Source organism: Nannobrachium achirus (assembly GCF_963921795.1).
Source record: "Nannobrachium achirus genome assembly, chromosome: 10".
In the NCBI taxonomy this organism is placed as follows: domain Eukaryota; kingdom Metazoa; phylum Chordata; class Actinopteri; order Myctophiformes; family Myctophidae; genus Nannobrachium; species Nannobrachium achirus.
The window spans coordinates 53,492,794-53,507,738 of record NC_137819.1 but is presented as its reverse complement, the minus strand read 5'-3'; the positions used below and the strand labels follow the sequence as shown (position 1 = coordinate 53,507,738).

Sequence of the window (14,945 nt, the reverse complement as noted above, 5' to 3'; positions counted from 1 at the left end):
CTCCATATGTGGCCTGCGCAAAGGGGATCTTTTTATTTTTTTCAGGAGGCACCAGGCCAGTTTTTGCACTAGGCGGCACAGTCCACCGGGAATCGTCCCCCTACTCCCTACTGTCAATCCGGGCCTGCACTTCTGGCACTTCTGGCGTTGAATCTCTTGCAGAGGCTTCTCCTCCTTCAGCTTCCTGAGGGAAAATAATTCTGCCACAAGAGACCACAACTCCTCCATCCTCTCATTGTGCTCGACCATGATGGCCACCCAGTCCTCATACTTGATCCCCCTCCACTCCTCGCTGCACTCCAGGTCTGACCACAACAGTGTAACTTCAGCCATAGTAATGGATAAGTCGTCTCTCTGCTGCTTACAGTTCAGTTCTGTGCTTACTCTGTGACAAGAAAGAAGAAAAGTGATTTGAATGTCCTGATCTCCTCTATTTATACTGCTGGCTGCCCGCTGCTCATTGGCTCTTGGCTGTTGCCTAGCAACGGTTTGTGTACAGCAGAGACGCGCAAACGCTCTGACGTCACCTTGTAAACAAACAGGTGCTGCAGGCTTGTGTATCATCTGTGTTGCCATGGCAACATCTCCACGCGTCCTAAACTATGGTCCTAAAGCACCAGCAGTGCTCTGTTCTGACCACCAGGTGGCGCGCGAACAAACCATCACTTGCTGGAAGTGAACCCGGAAGTGATCGCGTTCCTTTTCCTCCGCATCTCCGCCGCCTGAAACACGAGTGTTCATCTTTTCTCTTGTTTGAGTTGAAATCAGGACCTCAAAGGATCGAGTGGAAAGACTCCGCTTTACAGCGATGGTGAGCACATCAGATCGTGGAAAATGTCCCCCCGAATTTATGTTTACCAGGAAGGTGTTTTGTTCATCTAGTGGAGATTTTGTCGGCTCCGGTTTAACCGCTCCCGGCTAACGTTAGCCTAGCGTGTGAGCTAACTGAACGTCGACGAGATGCATGCATTGCATGCAGATGCAGACAGAAGCTGTGGTCGCTTAATTTAGTGTTTCTCAAACGTTCACATTTCAAGGTCTCCCCTTAACTCTGACAGTGTACAAAATGGTTCATTTGGTTCCATTGTGTACACTGTCAGACTTGTATGGGTCGATTTAGACCCCCATAAAGGAACCCACAGAGTCCCTGGAATCCACTGTGAGAACCACTGGCTAAATTCAGTGGGTTTCAACCGTTTTCATATCAAGGGCCCGTTATTTATTCAGCATTTGAGCCACGGACCACCATTTGATGATGAGATTTTGGCCCTGTCCATACCTAAAAAATCCCCGGGCGTTTCTGACTTCGTTTTGAAACCTCTACGCCTCCACACGGGCCCGTGTAGAAAAATATGTGTGTCCACACGGTATTATCAAAACGCTATAAATCCCTGTCTGCGCGTCACCGAAGCGGGTGGCCGGCTGGCCGCGTCCCCCTGCTTTCATGCAATCATTGCAGCAGCTATCTATCTATAGGCTATGCATTGTCCAAGTTTCACAATCTTCACACTTTAACATGCACAATTGCTATTTAAATATTAATTTAATATAAATTCGCGAACTATTTCTAGAGCAGGGGAGAGGAATCGTCGAGAGTGTGGTGCGCTCTCTCTCTCTCAGCATTAAACGAATGTAACTCTATCAATCAAAGAGAGAGAGAGAGAGAGAGAGAGAGCTTTGTAAGACGGGACCGTTTAACGGTGCAGCAGAGGAGAACGTTGCATAGCTATTTATTAAATCACAATCGAATGTTCTTTACTTGCATAATGGGGACTCTTTTTTAAATTTGTAATAGTCCCTGGAAAATGTTTAGCCTATTTGAACATCTGATCTCTAAGTAAGTTGCCTCAAGTTGGAAATGAGAACATAATCATATGAATGCTTCAGTGCACTTGTTAAAGCAGCATCTATTACTAAATTAGAGTGACAGACACACATGTTAGAGATAGGAGAGAGATGGAAGATAATGTAGGCTACACAGCCTAGACTAGAGCCTTTTTTTGTGCTTGAGCTGATCGTGGAAATAATTTAAAAGGCAGCACATGCCGTGAATAATCAACATATTCTCACCTTCAAAGCGTCAGACAACTGGTGAGAATGGGCTGGAATAATGCCTGCATGCGTGCGTATGTCTCCATTATGCTTGAAATCATTTGATATTGGCAGTTGATATCCAAACTTTGACGAAGAGAAGAGGCAGGCGCGTCGCGTCAGATATGCTCCGTTAACAAGACGAGGGCTGCATCTCGTTATTGATAATGAGCACCTTATCGATCCAGCGTATTAAGCCGGTGGAAAGCTATGTGAGACAACACATTCAGAATATAACTGGTATATTTTGCAACTGTGAGTTCGTGGCTGTCCAGTGACCACCATCTATGAAGATGACATTTGACAAGAGTAACAAATATCATTAAAACAATCATTCATTAGGGCTCCATCCCTAAACAAGACAGCTGAGCTCTCTAATGTTAACATGTCGTGAATGCGCTCATAAATATGGATATTCTACAGAGACCGCCACGGGATTCTCTCATAGCAAGGAGGAGGAGGCGAGGAGCACAAGGTGACGTAAGCATGCAAGCAAAGAACTTCTCCGTTTACGGTGTCCACAAGGCAAAAGAAATACGCCCGGGTAACAAAAATGCACTGCAGCCGGAGTTTTGGAAACTATTCGGCTAGTCCTCCGTTTGCATGCGTCTGCATGTGGACACCCATGGGTGTTCGTGGTTTTACCTCCCCGGTGAAAAATAATCCGTTGTCGTCTGGACGGGGCCTTAGGCCCTGTCCAGACGACAACGTATTTTTAATCCCCGGGGAGGTAAAGCCACGAACGCCCATGGGTGTCCACATGCAGACGCATGCAAACGGAGGACTAGCCGAATAGTTTCCAAAACTCCGGCTGCAGTGCATTTTTGTTACCCGGGCGTATTTCTTTTGCCTTGTGGACACCGTAAACGGAGAAGTTCTTTGCTTGCTTATGTCACCTTGTGCTCCTCGCCTCCTCCTCCTTGCTATGAGAGAATCCCGTGGCGTGGTGGTCTCTGTAGAATGTCCATATTTATGAGCACATTCCCGACATGGAGCCCTAATGAATGATTGTTTTAATGATATTTGTTACTCTTGTCAAGTGTCATCTTCATAGATGGTGGTCACTCACTGGTCAGCCACGAACTCACAGTTGCAAAAGATACCAGTTATGTTCTGAATGTCTCACATAGCTTTCCATCGGCTCAATAAGCCGGATCGATAAGGTGCTCATTATCAATAACGAGATACAGCCCTACTGCCCTAGTCTTGTTAACGCTGACGCGACGCGCCTGCCTCTTCTCTTTGCCAAAGTTTGGATATCAAATGCCAATATTAAATGATTTCAAGCATAATGGAGACATACGCACGCATGCAGGGATTATTCCAGCACAGTCACCAGTTGTCTGACGCTTTGAAGGTGAGAATATGTTGGTTATTCACGGCATGTGCTGCCTTTTAAATTATTTCCACGATCAGCACAAGCTCGCTCTCTCTCTCTCTCTCTCTCTCTCTGATTGATAGAGTTACATTCGTTTAATGCTGAGAGAGAGAGAGCGCACCACTCTCGACGATTCCTCTCCCGTGCTCTAGAAATAGTTAGCGAATTTATATTAAATGAAAGTTTAAATAGCAATTGTGCATGTTAAAGTGTGAAGATTGTGAAACTTGGACGATGCATAGCCCCTAGAGGGTCGGAGTGGAGAGATGCACCCCCTATAGATAGATAGCTGCTGCAATGATGGGAGCAGAGGGACGCGGCCACCGGCTTCGGTGACGCACAGACAGGGATTTATAGCGTTTTGATAATACCGTGTGGACACACATTTTTTTTTACACGGGCCCGTGTGGAGGCGTAGAGGTTTCCCCGGGGATTAAAAATCCGTTGTCGTCTGGACAGGGCCTTAGCCTCTCAGACACAAAACGTAGATTTTGTTGTCGTTGGATAATATTTTGTGTACAATTCCATGCTGTGTTGCTGTGGGATAAAAGAGATAATAGCCAAACGTTGGTCAAAAATATCAGTTTTTCTGGATTCCCTAATTGTGTAGACTTCTTGTAAATTACGTAATGCAGATTTATTTTCTTAACAAATCTAACTTTTGAGAGCGTAAATGGACCCGTAAGGGTTTACACTCTGGATGGTGCTGGATTTGGAAGCGCTCGTGGGAAGTCACTCAACAGTGTACCCATAGAGTTATAATATTAATAGAGAGGACACATATATCCCCGCCCGTCCACTTGCATTGAGTTGCTCACCCAGCGCATGAGGCGTTTTCACCCCTCCATCCGGGTAGTAAAACGTGACGTAGTGGGTCTACTGTGACGCATTTTGCGTCATCGAATTTGTTCATGGACGCGCTTGGGCTCAAAGCCATGAACGAGCACTGCCACTGTGAACGCGCTGGCTCAAGTCATGAACGAGCGCCGCGAGTACGAGCTCTGTTGGTTTAGAACGCTCTCTAGTGGGGAAGAAAGGGAAACGCCGCCCAGTACAGCTCCTCTCCCCGCTTGAGAAGCACTCTGCTCGGATTAGATCTTACGATACGTCCCGCTGGACTGAGGCATCGCCTGGAAGTGTAACTCCACGTTGAATTAATTAACCATTGTGTATTTCATGGTTTAACGAATTAATTATTGGGTTTAATATATTTTTGATATTTAGTGGTTGTATTTAACATGATTTTTATATTTACGTTGCATATATGTGATTAGCCTTCTAAAGTGGGGTCTTCAACAGGGGGTCCGCGACCCCTAGGGGGTCCGCGGGGACACTGCAGGGGTCCGTGAAATTGTTGAAAAAAAAAAAAAAACGTTATATATATTTTTTTTTTATTTAAAAAAAGAAAGAAAAATAATAATTTGTCTTTAAATATAACAAATAAAACATGATTCTGTCTCTTTTGAATAGCTTGTATACATGATTATTGTGCAATTGACAGATTGTTAGTGATAGATTGATAGTATTGACATTGGTTCTCAGTTGTTAAGGTATGTTTATAAATGGAAGTGGTACAGCCATGCACTTGTACATGCATGTTGGATGGAGCAGGGACCCCCAAGGTAGGGGGTCCCTGCTCCATCTCCCCATCAGTTTGGGGGTCCCTGGCCTGAAAACGTTGACGACCACTGTAAACAAACAAACAGAATGCATTTCAAATAGATCAGTGGTTCTCAAAGTGGATTCCAGGGACTCTGTGGGGTCTATACAAGTGTATAATGACAGTGTACAAATGGAACCAACATTTGGTTAATTTGGTTCCATTTGTATGCTGTAAAGAGTTAAGGGGAGACCTTGAAAATGTGAAAGTTTGAGAAACACTGGAATAGATTACCAAAGTGGAATCCATATTAATAACCAAGTCCATTGCTTGAAGTTTCTGAGGTAAATTAGTTAATGTATACCTCTATGAAATTAACTGTTATGGTTTATACACACCATTGACAATGGTCTAACGTTTTTACATGTGAAATTCATTCAAAATAGTGTGTTATTATTATTATATAATAGTGTGCCTACTACAAGCTGTAGAGTTTCATCATCTTTCAGGTACAGATATTTGACTGCACAGGTGTTAAAATAATGTGATGGAATATGATCAAAAAGATGATCTGGCTGGCTGGGAATTGGCTGAGAATGTATTCTGTTGTTTCAGAAATGTATTTTCAACATGGTATGAACAATGTATAATTATAATAAAGCTCTATATTCTGATAGCAATCATTACCATAAGAGTATGTGTACAGCAACAGGTGTCACTGTATCTCCAGCTGTATAAACTGAAAATGATTTTAGGTGGGTTGACAATTTTATCTCATCAGGAGAGTACACTGATTGAGTGTACAGTGAGTGCTCCAGTTCCAATGTTGCATGCTCACTTGTTTATCAACTATCATGACATAAGTTCTTGCTTTGGATAGAAGTGGTATTTTGGACTCTCCCATTATTTACAACAGGGGTCTTCAACAGGGGGTCCAGGACCCCTAGGGGGTCCTCAGAGTTACTATAGGGGGTCCTCCAAATCTTTGTGTGATAGAAACTTTTTTCTATTCCACTTGAACCCTAGTGTCCTTATTCTGAGAACCTTAGCCCAAAATAGCCGATCTACAAGCTCACAGTGAGCTTGTAGATCTGCTATTTTTGGCAAAGGGCTTTGGTGTAGAGGGGAAAAAGAGCAGACTAATTACAGAGTGAAAGTGAAGCTTATTAAGTATTGACGGTTCAAGTGGTTAAATATCTGAAAACACAAATTGACATGAATCCAAAATACACTGATGATTGTGCGGTCAGACGATTAAACTATATGGAATCTATGAAAAGGTTGTGGGGGTCCCTGCTTCATCTCTATCTCATCTGGGTCCGTTGCCTGAAAACGTTGAAGACACCTGATTTACAATATCAACCTGTGTTGTCATTCAGTGTGGTAATCTTAGCATTTTGCATGGATTCCTTGGGTGAAACGAGTCATAGTTAAAGTTACTGGTCTGTTCTAGACAAGCTTAGAGTTGTGTTCTGTTCCAGAAACAAGTTTAAATATAATTCATATAGTAGCTACAGTCTGAAATAGAGTATTTTTATTAGATGACAGTGTGTTGACATATAGAGACATTCTTTGAAATCCACATTAGATATTATATATATATACTCTATGCATTAGATGCACTTTGTCCAAAATGAATACATTTCATTACGCATTTGTAAGTGTCACAGACAGAGTTTGATCATTTTCAGTAGGCTAGCTTTAACAGTGTTATGGAACTATTTAACCATCACATATGGCCTGCCCTCTGCTCTATTCTTATTACTCTATGGCTCTATACAAACATGAGTGCATATTTCATTAGGTCATTCAAAAAGCTGGTAAATTTAACGTTGGATGTGTCATGTGTGCACAATGTAAAACTTGACCCCTTCTTCACACATAACAATATGGATGATGGAGACAGGCCATGAGACAGACCCACTTATAACTCTATGAGACAGACAGGCCTACTCAGAAATGGCTTTCGCCTACTTGTAGGTTATCAAACCATGTATGTATCGCATTTACATCCCATTTTGATAGTAAATATTCATTAACATTTCACGTAAAGCTTCTATTTAAAAAAAAGATCGGACTTTTCAGAACCCAATGCAAAGTCAATGGCAGACAGCCTCTGTCAAGATGACAAAACGCGAAAATCGTAATAACTAATACTAATGAGTAAACCAACAGTTTTATAAGAACAATATTGTTGTAACTAAGAGATTCGGGAAGGTATCTATATTTAATAAACACAGAATAAGAAGTAATAAGAAGAAGTCTATGGTTATTTCCTGGTTTAATGCGGTCTGCGGTGCGGTGCTCTCCGCTCCGGAGAGGAACAGAGGATTCAGCTGTCTGGAGTGGAGGGGGTGGAGCCAAAATGCGCGTTCATGAGATTAGACCCAACTGCAGTACCTCAAAACGGCCAACATGTCCTTTTGGTTTCAGGGCGCCCCCAGGGTTCTGGGGGCTTGTGTGTACCCCTAGCCCCATATAGAACCTCACCCGTCGCTGCGTACTGTTGTGCTCCGAGATGAGGTCCTAGAAACATGGCCGCTGGAATCGGGCGACAGCCTCCAAATCACAGCTGGGAAACACACAAAACGAAATTTTGTCTAAAAAGTAACGGCAGTTCCGAGCTCCCAGACTGTAAAAACCTCACATCGGTACATAAAACATGAACTGCGGCATGAAACAACCCCTTAAAATCGCTAGTTTTGTCAGCCGGTAATGTTTACAAGCCTGGAAGTTGCAGCCGGAATGGCAGCATTAGCGGCCTCTCTGGTCAAACGTAGCCCCAACCGTCGCTGCATTCGAACAGACATTCGACCAGAGGGGCCGCTAATGCTACCATTCCAGCTGCAACTAATACAATCAGATAGCAAAAAAGAAAAAAAAACTGTTTTGATGCATTGGCTGCCTATGGGAGGGAAGTATTGCAACCCTAGATTCAACATAATTAGAAAAAAATCTAGTGTTGCAATTTGCAGCTATGTCTGCTCTAACACAGACTGTTATACTTACCTGGCTACTGAAAACACTGGATGCCATTGTCCACACTGTGTCTAAGAACGTTTTGTCTGCTCTTTATGTATCGTCTCCCACAGAAACCCATTCTGCTCCAGGGCCATGAAAGGTCCATCACTCAAATCAAATACAACCGAGAAGGAGACCTGATCTTCTCTGTCGCTAAAGACACCGTAAGTCAACAATACTTGCATGGACTTGTTCAGGTTTATTTAATTTCAAATGCATCTAGTTATACTATGTTAACTTTATGAACTTAAATACAAATACATTGATCATAAAAAAGACCACTATACTAGTCATTCAAACTACTAATATGTAAGTAATTTCAAGCTGGTGATGTTTACTTCTAATGTATTACTGTAAATGAGTCTAATTTCGAGAATAAATAAATATTGAATGAATGAATTAAAGCAGGTCATGTTTTCATGTTTGGAATTGTAACAGCTGAAATCAATAATATATCAGTATTAACCTGCGGGCCAAATTAAGAACATGTATGGACTAGTTGGTAACTTTTGGCATTTTCCACTGCATGGCGTTTACTGGCTTTTGGTACCATATACCGGTACTTTGTTTTACACTACAATATAATATTCTGTAAAATCCTGTGTTCATTGAACTCTTGAAAGTTCACTTATTGTTAGTGCCAGGTACTCGCTTTGTGTGATACAGTATAAATAGAAAACGCCAAAAGTTGAGTCATAATTGTGTCTATGCTTGTCTTCCATCTGTTGAATTTCAGGTAGCCAACGTGTGGTACTCTGTCAACGGCGAGCGACTCGGCACCTACAACGGACACACTGGCGCTGTGTGGTGCGTCGACTGCGACTGTATCTAGGGATGGCCAAATGGAGATTTTTTCTTAACCGATAACCGAAAGGCCTTATCAGTTAATTAACCGTTAACCGTTAAGGAAATCTCTTCAAAATGCGTTAAGGAAATGTGTTCAAAAATGTGCTATTTTAGCGATTTAAAAAAGGAAAATACACCCGTTTTTCCCCATAATAAAGTGCCATATTTACACATTACAAACAATAAAACTAGGAGAAACAAGAATACAAATGTTTTCTAAAAGAAATGTGTTTTTGCAAAGAAACGGGGGCATTGAAATGATCAGTCTGTAATGTGCCAGGCACGTGCGCACATACAGCAAAGGGGGCTGGAGCCCTTAACTTTTATCAACAGAATTGTCCACCAAAAGGCCATTCAGCCCATGCCTCTCTAACATTCTGTGCACTCCCTGGCTATCGGCTAACTAAACAGCCGCAGCGAGATGCTCGTATGTAGAACAATAACTTTCAATCGTATAACTTTTGGAATGGTTGAATCGGCTAAACGTGATGTCCATTTCATTATTTTTCTTCTCTCTCGCCCGTGTTTTGTGTGTGCTGATGCAGCGATCATTGAATTTGCGACTCTGAGCTCAGCTTTGTTATTTTCGCATATCCTACTCTGTAACCAAGACGACTTTAGCGTTCCTCACGTCATCAACATGTAACATTAGAAAGTTGTGTTTTAAGCTCTTCTTAAACGGGATTCAATGTGACGGGGTCTGTTTTGTAAAATCCAATCGACGACGGAGCATTTGTTGAATAGGTCGGCGTGTATGACTCGCGTCGCAGACTCGCAGTTGCCTGAATGCTGGATGTTACACAGCCATTGGTGTCCCAGAAATGTGTGACCACAGCGCGTAGTTGCATGGTTGATGACTTGATGTTGCGTAGATATTGGTGTACGGGGCTTTTGGTGCGACACATGGGTTGATTTCCTTTTTCTTTTCTTTTTTATCGGTCAAAATTGACCGTTAGTGCTTACCGGTAACCAATTTCTTATCGGTTTAACGGTAACGGTTAGCCGTTGGCCATCCCTAACTGTATCCTTTCCACACCAAACTCACCTTGTCCACACGCAGATGGAGCAGCACAACGAGAGGAACGCCAGCCTCAGGCAGGAGAACACGGAGCTGGCCGAGAAACTCAAGAAGCTCATAGAACAGTACAAGCTGCGAGAGGAGGTACTTCCTCTGGCCTCCCTTGTCGGGGGGAATTGTTGTCTTCAAATTTTGGGGGGCTTTTTTTTGTATGATGAAGACCCCTTAGTTCAGTGGTTCTCAACCTTTTCAGGCTGCCCACAAAATAATCATATTGTAACTGGAGCGCTAAGAGTTGAGGCATTACATTTTGTATAACACAGTTCTATTGTGAAAAGAGCAGATCTACAAGCTCATGAGGTGTTGTGAGCATGTAGATCGGCCATTTGCAAAATGTCTGCCTCTAATATTTGACAATCTGACCAATATTTAATTTGTCATTTTAGATGTATTAAAAGGTCCTCAAATTGTCACTTAAGAAATGTGCATAGACCCTCCATACACTCAAACTGTATGCTGTTTTGTTTACAATGTTGCATATTAAGTTAATCATCTGGGGACCCCCCCACCCCCAAAAAATATATTTTGGGGACCGACCCACAGGTTGAGGACCACTGCCTTAGGTGAGAGAGAGATGAAGCAGAAAGTCGAGATGAGCGTTTAGGAAAACATTGGTATTAGTAGTATGAGTTTATAATCTGATTGTGTGTGTGTGTGCGTGTCCCAGCACATAGACAAGTTGGTGAAGCACAAGGATCTCCAGCAGCAGCTGGTGGACGCTAAGTTGCATCAGGCCCAGGAGCTGCTCAAGGAGTCTGAGGAACGCCACGACAGAGAGAAAGAGTTTGTACGTCAGTCATCCACGTGCCATACATACATACATACTGTACATAAACACATGTTCTGTCCCCTAATTCCTTGGTGGGTTACTCTGTTCTCAGCTGCTGAAAGAAGCAGTGGAGTCTCAAAGGATGTGTGAGCTGATGAAACAACAGGAGGTCCACCTCAAGCAACAGGTTTGACTGGACCCTTTGTACCGCTAGTGATAGTAGTAGTAGTAATGATAACCAGTAAGACGCCTGAAGATAAAGCAATAACCTTATGGAATACGCATAACATGCAAAAGAAACAGAACATCTACGTGAATTAAATAATCTAACTACAACCAGTCTGTAGAGGTGTCATTGAAGCAAATATACTGATATTCATTTGACAGGCCTACTATAAGTTCTTTGTAGTGTTTGTGTTTAGGTTCCCTGAAACAAAGGCCTGATTGTCCTGAAGATCTTATGCTCTGATCTAGTCTGGTCTGGCTATAGAGAAACAAAGCCATGTCGTCATTTGTGCGTAATGTCGCCCTCTAGGGGGTTCATGCTGGTATTGTTTTGTATTCAAATTGCCATTGGGGAATCTGCGATCACCGCATATAAGGACTGTGTTAAAAATTTAAACACACCATGTGCGCGTTTCTGTCAGCGGGGGGGTTCTGCATAGTTTATGATATTCATTCATATCTGATCTAGCCTGTTGTAACTCGTTTCTAGCGTTTATTGTGTTACTCTTTGGGTAAATCTGTACATTTCCACCTTAGTCGATGCTTCATATCCATTTGGGTCAATCCGAGAGCATGGTGTGTTTATATTTTTAACACAGTTCTTATATGCGGTGATCGCAAATTCCCCAATGGCGATTTGAATACAAAACAATACCAGCATGAACCCCGTAGAGGGCGACATTTCACGCCATTTCACGGAAGTGACATCACACTTCGCTACTGAATATTAAAGCCCGCTCCAGTATTTTTGTATGTTTTCCAGTGCCAACCTTTAGAGCTTTAGAGCTATAAGTCCATGTGGAGGAGAGTAAACTCTATTCTGCATTGGTTTCCATAGCAGTGTGACATAATTTCAAACCAAAGCCACGGTGGAGATGGTTTGTTGAGAACGTGTTGGAGGGAGCTTTAAATATTCTGACGTGATTGTACCTGACCAACCCTCACGGTTTCCTCCTCCCCTCCTAGCTGTCACTCTACACAGAGAAGTTTGAGGAGTTTCAAACCACTTTATCCAAGAGCAATGAGGTCTTCACCACTTTCAAACAGGAGATGGAGAAGGTAATGTGTGTGTGTGTGTGTGGGGGGGGGGGGGGGGGTTTAAAGAAAGAAAATAGCCTCTCAAGAGCTCACCTTCCTTTTTATGTGTAATTGTATATCATCAGATGACAAAATAGATCAAGAAGTTGGAGAAGGAGACCACCATGTATCGCTCCAGATGGGAGAGCAGCAACAAGGCTCTCCTGGAGATGGCAGAGGAGGTAAGCCACTCCAGATTAGGGATGGGACGATACGCGATATTATCGTTTATCGTGATAAAAAACACTCACGATAATCGTATTGTGGAGATTTAATTTATCGTGATATCGTACTCCGTCATGCACTGGGATCAATTCACCTTTTATTTGCCGAGCTGCATATCCGGTACCATTTTTTAAAACCCCTCTATATTTGGTAAAAGGTACTTACAATATACATACTTGATAGTCTTTTTTTTTTTTTTTTTTTTTCAATCTATCAAATGTCTTTGCCAAAAAGGTGCCGATCTACAAGCTCACAACGCATCGCGACGTGTTGTGAGCTTGTAGATCAGCTATTTTTTGGCAATGTTCCACCCCAGGATAATGGCTTGTGATTATCGCGATAATATCGTAAATCGCAATTTCTGTTGTCACAATAATCATGATGTGATATTTTGATATCGTCCCATCCCTACTCCAGATGAATCCAAAACATATAGAATAGCACAGCATGTGGATGACATGTCAAGATACAGGCTTGCATTTCTTTCTTTTTTTCCACTGACTGTCTCTGCACAGAAAACCATGCGGGACCGTGAGTTCGAAGCCCTGCAGGGGAAAGTCAAGCGGCTGGAGAAGCTGAGGCGGGCGCTGAAGGTGGAACGCAACGAGCTCAGCAAGAAGGTCCAGAACCTCAGCGGAGCCCAGGAGGACCCCAGGGCCAACTCCCCCTCTCCGCCCCCAACGGACTTACCTCAGGAGCCCAGCCTGGTCGCCAGCATCCCCCCCGCCCCGGACGCAACGCCCTGCTCTCATTCTTGTCACTGTGGCCCAGAGCTGGACACAGAGGGTTTAATGGGAGAGGCATGCCCCCAGTCTCTCACTGCCCAAGACTGAGCCTTGCAGCCCTAGTCTCACACACACACACGCGCACACACACATGCTAGCGTGCGAGCCTCTGCTACTAAGCGCCGTTTCAGTAGCAGTTGTTGCTTTTATCTGGTTTGACAGCGATGGTGGTAGAGTTTACTCGTGTCCTTCCGAATGTGTCTGGGGTTTCACAGTAACGAAGGGGAGATTGTGCCTTCTAAGGGATAGATCTTATCCTGCATCTCTTGTTTCTGTCCTGTTCTTTTTTCTTTTTTTTTTGTTTTGCTTCACATTCCACGCATGATGCACAAACTGCAGAGATATTTGTGCAAGATAAGAGAGTCAATGCTGCTCAGGATGGCAAAAGTCACAGAAAATAGTCCATTCCTATGTAATTTGTGTTCCTGCGTTCCACCTGTACGTGTTCATGTGTGTCGGATATTGTTTGTAGTTTGCAGTATTGTAAAGGCCGCATCTAGTAGCACAACCTTGGCTTCAATACAGGTGGCAATTTATTAATGTATTTAGTCAGTACAATACTTGCAGATGGCAAGTGATCTGGGGAAATTTAGAAATTACATTTTCATTTTGATCTAGGTTTGCTTATTTTTTTCAGGCAGTATAAGTTTTGTTAGAACATCACATCTTCCTGAAGTTTGAGTTTGTATCAATTTGCAGACCATTTTAGGGTTGCAGACGTTTCTTTTTTCTGATTTGTTTAGTTGCATTGTGCTTCTCATCTTGTGGATTGTATTTATTGTTTACAATTTTTAAAGTGTGTATCTTGGAAAAACACCACTATAAAAATAAATCAGTCTATTTTTCATACTTGAGATCATTTATGAAGGTATTGTATTTGGAACAACTTTCCATTCCTAATTGTTGTCTTTTTCCTTTGCTCGCTTTGTATCGGTCGATTTCCTTTGTCTGTTGGCTGTTCTTGCGGTCACGACGTGACCGATTTCAGTTTCAATTCCAATTTTAGGCCAGTTAAGTCCATCTTTTGTAAATCAGTCCGTATAATTTTTTGGGCAAATTACTTAAGCTGTTGGACACCCACCTCGGGTCATTGCAGTAGTACTGGTATAATATATACGAGAATGTTATAGGATCTCTATGCAACCCTTGTCATGTGGTTTTGTTTTGTGGCATTCTGACACAACAAGCACTTAACCGGGAATGTATATTCATTAGCCATTAACTCCTACATGTACATGTGTGTTCAGTTTATAGCCTGATTTATACTTATTTGCCTGTTGTTGCCGCTTGCCAAACATTGCTGATATTCAAGCTCACAACGTGACTCTGTGTGACTCGTGAGATTGCAGGTCTGCTACTTTGGGCGTGTGACACTGGCACTCGAATAACTTTAGATCAAGCCTTTGGAAAAGGTAAATAAAGGAATTTGTAATGATTTAAAAGAATGCTTTTGCTCAAATTAGGATTGGGTGGCGTATGATTGTGTGTAAATCACAGTAAGACACAGTCAATGTAATGTTAATTTCATAACACTCCACAGACATGATGCTTGGGTTACTTGATGTCATTGGTGTGGTCATTTCAGCCACTAATGATATATTAACTTTGTAACGCAAACATTTCTTCCACGGTCGGTTACACACTACAGACTCACCATGTCCATGATTGACAAGAACCAAAGATTGTTTCCCTTTTTGACTACTTTGCAGTTCTTTTATCTGGCCTTGTATATTATGTTTCTTGATAAATAAACGATGCAACCGTGAATGTGATTTTGCCTGATATGACTCTTTACAACATATTGCTCATTCTAACAAAGTGGATGTTGCATGTGTCGCCATCTCTGAAGC

General features: G+C 42.5%; 1 pseudogene across 1 annotated transcript; it reads left to right on the top strand.

Annotated features, from left to right (window-relative positions):
- Nucleotides 1-713: 713 nt before the first annotated feature.
- On the top strand, nt 714-13,143 carry LOC308293156 (alpha-taxilin-like; annotated as a pseudogene). Its single transcript, XR_013963358.1, has 9 exons — nt 714-811; nt 8,162-8,254; nt 8,827-8,897; nt 9,997-10,098; nt 10,682-10,801; nt 10,896-10,970; nt 11,975-12,067; nt 12,172-12,267; nt 12,826-13,143. The product of XR_013963358.1 is annotated as an alpha-taxilin-like (transcript).
- Nucleotides 13,144-14,945: the final 1,802 nt, after the last annotated feature.